The 5,412-nt window shown below is 39.8% G+C and overlaps 1 long non-coding RNA gene across 1 annotated transcript; it reads right to left on the reverse strand.

Annotated features, from left to right (window-relative positions):
* Window positions 1-3,629: 3,629 nt before the first annotated feature.
* Window positions 3,630-4,147, reverse strand: LOC124879047. The gene is made up of 3 exons (XR_007040941.1): window positions 4,001-4,147; window positions 3,786-3,902; window positions 3,630-3,681 (listed from the first exon to the last, which is right to left on the reverse strand). It is a non-coding gene; the product is annotated as an uncharacterized LOC124879047 (long non-coding RNA).
* Window positions 4,148-5,412: the final 1,265 nt, after the last annotated feature.

Raw genomic sequence — 5,412 nt, forward strand, 5'->3', positions numbered from 1 at the left:
AGTACATCCGTAACAATCTGATCCGAAGCAACCTGGTCCTGCCCCGGGCCTTGTTTTTCTTGGGACTGCTCATGCTCAGGAACCTCTGTGTCACGCTGAAGCGTCAAGCTCACCTGCTGTTCTTCTTTCACACCTTGCTTGAGTAGAGTCAGATACCTTTGCAAAAGCGCATCGTATTTCTTGATTTTTTCATAAGAAGTCAGATGGAGGAGGTTTGAATGTAACACAGATGACCATCGCACGTCACATCTAAATCAGGAGGTCTGATCATCACTGCTGTCTGATCATCTAAACCAGCCCTGTGTTGCCACTCCCTCCCCAGCTCTAAAGCCTGATTATCAGTAAGGTTAGAGTCAGGGACGTGTGCAAGACTTATGGCAAAGCATAACTGATTACCGGTATTATCTACAATATACAGGTGACGCTTTTTCTCCTGCAGGGTCATTAACTACCTGTAGAAAAAATTCCACAGGGCTCAGTACTTGGGCCAATTCTCTTTACTATATATATGCTTCCAATAGGTCAAATTATTAGGCAGCATGGGATACATTTTCACTGTTACGCTGATGATACTCAGCTTTACTTATCCATAAATCCTGATGAACCCAACCAGTTAGATAGGCTACAAGCATGTCTTGAAGATATAAAAACTTGGATGACGTTAAATTTTTTGCTTCTAAATTCAGACAAGACAGAAGTTGTCGTCTTTGGACCGGAGTCTTTAAAAAAGAAACTGCTTAGTCAATCACTTAACCTGGATGGCATTAAATTGACCTCTGATAATAAAGTAAAAAAGCTTGGTGTTATTTTTGACCAGGACATGTCATTTAAATCCCATATTAAACAGGTTTCTAGGATTTCCTTCTTTCATCTCCGGAACATTGCCAAAATTAGAAATATCCTATCTAGGAGTGACGGTGAAAAACTAGTCCATGCATTTGTTACTTCAAGGCTGGACTATTGTTATTTGTTACTATCAGGATGTCCACAAAATGCAGTTAAAAGCCTTCAGCTGATTCAAAATGCTGCAGCAAGAGTTCTGATGAAAATTAAAAAGAGAGATCATATTTCTCCTATTTTAGCTTCCCTTCATTGGCTCCCTGTTAAATCCAGAATAGAATTTAAAATTCTCCTCCTCACATATAAAGCCCTTAATGATCTAGCTCCATCGTACATCAGAGATCTGATTGGTCCATATGTTCCTAACAGAGCACTTCGTTCTCAGACTGCAGGTTTACTGGTGGTTCCTAGAGTCTCTAGAAGTAGAATGGGAGGCAGATCCTTTAGTTATCAGGCTCCTCTCCTGTGGAACCAGCTCCCAGTTTTAGTCCGTGAGGCAGACACCCTGTCTACTTTTAAGGCTAGGCTTAAAACTTTCCTTTTTGATAAAGCTTATAGTTAGAGTGGCTTAGTTTATCCTGAGCTATCTTCCTTATTTTCTACCTCCATCTTCTTCCCTCCCTGTTGGTTGGAGTAAGGGGGAGTCAGGTTTAGCCTAAACCAGCTCAGTTATGGTTGAGGTGCAAACACACCCTCCATTTCTGCTACCTGTGTGACCCCTTCTCTTTTCCAATGGTTATAATCAGTCTGACAGAGGGAGGTATCCCAATCCTTGTGGTTTTTAGTATAACAATGACCATCAGTGGGACCCTTTGTGGGGTTCCTTGAGACAACATTGTTGTAAATAAGCGCTGTTTAATTAAATAATCTGAACTGAAACTATCTGTGTAGTTATGCTGCTATAGGCTTAGGCTACTGGAGGACATAATGACCACTTTCACCCTCTTAGCTACATTCTCACTCTACTCCAATTTTGCATTGTTTGCTGTTATTGCATCTTTTAACCTTGTTCTCTCTTTTCTCTTCCTAGAAGCTACACCTGGCCTGGCTCTGTGTCTGCCTGTGACACCTTTCTGGAGAGGGGAATCGTCCGAGCTTCTGCTGGCAACAGCTTAATGCTCACCTTCTACAGATGATCCACATAGCCCTGTCTTCTAATGTTTAACCCTGTCTCTCTCCTAGACATGGCAATTGACTGAGCTTCTACTGTGACTAACTCTATGTGCTCTCTTTCAGACTCTAACGTTGAAAACTGGCTCAGTTTATCTGTTCTTTCTTTCTAGGTGAAACGACTAAAGGAGCTACATCCATTAACATTTACTTTTCCTTCCCATAGAAAGTACTCCTGGATCAGTGCTTCTTTGTTCTCTTTGTGTCTCTGCTCTGTTCTCTCAAACCCCCAGTTGGTCGTGGCAGATGGCCGCTCACATTGAGCCTGGTTCTGGTTCTGCTGGAAGTTTCTTCCTGTTAAAAGGGAGTTTTTCCTCTCCACTGTCGCTACATGCATGCTCAGTATGAGGGATTACTGCAAAGTCAACACCAGTGACTGTCCACTGTCTCTACATGCTCATCCGGGAGGAGGGAATGCTGCAAGTCACTGACTGGATGCAATCTGCTGGGTTTCATTAGATAGAAAAACCTTTTATCCAATTTGAATAAAAAGCTAACTCCAACTGCACTGTTCAATTGTTAGGATTAATTGGAATGTATGAACCTAACTGTTGTGAAGTGCCTTGAGACAACATGTGTTGTGAATTGGCGCTATATAAATAAAACTGAATTGAATTGAATTGAACAAATTCCAGGTTATTATCTGCAGGCATTTCAGCGTTGGACTGTACTAACTCATCTAAAAAATCCTCAAAAGCAGGCAGAATCATATTCCCATCATCGTTAATGGTAAACGTGACGTTACGGTTCAGATTTTCCCCGACTAATTCTAGCTGCACAACATTGTTACGTCTGGCTAAAGATCTTGCAGTATCGGCTAATTCACTGAGAATACGCATGATGTTTATATAGACTGCAGCGAGATCAGGGACATTCCCAGGGCAGGGAGGCGGGATGGTAAAAGGTCTCCTTATTTCAATGTTATTAAAACGTTCACGTTCAACAGTCGCAGGATGATCTCCCTCAATCTGATCAGGGTTGAGTGCAACCTCTGGATTGAAATTACCGCCATGCTGCCCAGTATGATCAGCGGCGTGTGACGTTAAAGGAATTTGTAAGTCAGCTGATTCATTTTGCTGAATGCTGGGTGGAGACGGTGCTCTATTTAAATCTTCAACAGCCTGTTCTAGCGAGCTTAAAAAGTCACCGTACAGATTTTGATTTATTACATTTTCACTGTTAGCAGGAGATGCATTTAACCCGATGTTATCTGCTACATCAGCATTAACAGGAATTTCACTAAGTTGAGCAACAACATTCCTTATCTCATTTAGCGTATGTGTGATCTGGCTTTCCATATTAACATCAGAAGAAGAAGAAGAAGACCCAGGGATCAGTTTAAATTACCTTGATATCAGCACTATGTTTCAGTAACAATGTCTGACATGCAGCCAGAAGCGTTAAACTTGATGCTTTATTACAACGGTCACGTAAGGATAGGGGAACTCTCTGTCTGCGCTGTTGCTGTCCAGGTCTCGATGAAATCTGCTCCACCATCAACGTTGCCTCTGGAAAGATAAAGAAAAAAAATTAATTAATGAAATATGCAAATTAATTCAGTAGGTAAATGAGTATAAGAAGAATTAAACTTACCATTCAATAAACCTTTAACAAGCCTCGCCCTGGTATACAGAGCACAGAGTCGCCGTCTTTTCCTCAATTTAAGATATTCTGTGAAACAAAATAAAGTTACCTTACAATGCAGGTCTTTTGTAAAAAAAATCTGGTTTCTGTGAAGATTTGGATAGAACAGAATTTGAAATACTATAACTTACTCCGTACACGGGGTATTTGAACGGTTCCGGGCGGTTCCAACTCTTCCTGCACTGAACTGGTACAGTTCTGCTGAATGTTATTGATGCTTGGATTCTGGTTTAAATCATTTGATATATCTGTAAAATATTTTATCAGGGGTTAAAACAAGTCTGCAATATCGCACAGACCTGTGAAAACATATGCATAGAAATATATATATATTTTTTTTACTTACTCTCCTCTCCCGGAGCTGTTAATTTTTCCGGCGCACGGTCAGGTGACTGTGGTACATGAATGGCTTCGCCCTCTATTTCATGTTTAGCTGGGATCGGATTGTCTTTTTTAAAGACAAGTTTCCGTCTCAACTTTGATTTTTTCGGAGGCAGACGGTTACAAACGCTGACCTCTCCAACGTTCAGGAATATGTCTCTTGTTAAATCTGTAAGTAGAATTTATTTCATTTATTTTTTAAATCACAAAATAGCATTCACCAGTTGACTAAACTAGATGTTGTTGTTGCAGTTAATAATTACCATAGTCAGACTGTGTAAAAACAATACCATCCAGCTCATCACTCGTGGGTTCTAAAGAATATAAGTTAAACAATATTATTATCCAACGAGCATTCACAAGCACTTAAAGAATTCTTAAAGATGATTACTTACTACTGAAGATTTCGTTGTATCTTTCGATAGAAGCAGAATGTTCACCTTCTTCGTTTCCTGAAATATTTTCCGACATTTTTTTTTTTCTGCTTCTCCTTACAAGTGTTCTAAAAATATTTCAGTGTAATTGGTTAAAAATAAACTTTTAGCTACCAGACTTATAGCCAGGAAAATAGCACATTTCCTCTTAATTACTTTGACTACATTTGGTGTGAAGACTGTGTCTGAGACAATACGCAAGAAACAGCTGCGGATGTCTGAGGTCTGGTCACCTATTAATTAAACAGTGGATGTGTATTGACTGAGACAATGCTCCAGACTTTGGGCCAGGAAAAGAGCACTGTCAGTGTGAAGACTGTGTCTGAGACAATACACAAGAAACAGCTGTGTATGCCTTAATTCAATAAACAGTGACTGAGGATTTTATAACCTTTATTTTTTATTTTTTCAGTTCATTTATTTCTCTGTTTTAGATCATCTCTACAAGTTACTGGTGCAGATTAGATTGCTCAAACATTTGAGCAGAGGAAGAAAGGTTCTGTATCTACTTTTTGTCTCCTTGTTTTTTAGCTGTAAAAACATCCATCTAAATAACCCGTGTTAAAACAAAATTAATTTACAATTCTGTCAGGTTCTCTCTTTTTATCAGAATTTCGTGTGATGTGCCTGCATTAACCTGAGTGACCTTTTAAAGTGGATAAACTACATGTTTTGTTTTTAGATGTAAAAAACATCTAAAAACATACAATTAGAAAGATTCGCTTCCTTGTATTGACAACATCCGGCTAATGACAACATCTGGCTAATGACAACATCCGATTAATGATGATATCCGGTTACGTCACAGGAAGGCCCAACCACCGGAAGTCCCTCCCTAGGATGTCCCAGCCACCGGAAGTCCCGCCCCCCTGTCAAAATTTTCACACCTCGTTTGTTTGAAGGATGTACATTTAGTCTCTGAGCATAACTACAGCGATATTTC

Source organism: Girardinichthys multiradiatus, chromosome 13, assembly GCF_021462225.1.
Source record: "Girardinichthys multiradiatus isolate DD_20200921_A chromosome 13, DD_fGirMul_XY1, whole genome shotgun sequence".
Classification (NCBI taxonomy): Eukaryota; Metazoa; Chordata; class Actinopteri; order Cyprinodontiformes; family Goodeidae; genus Girardinichthys; species Girardinichthys multiradiatus.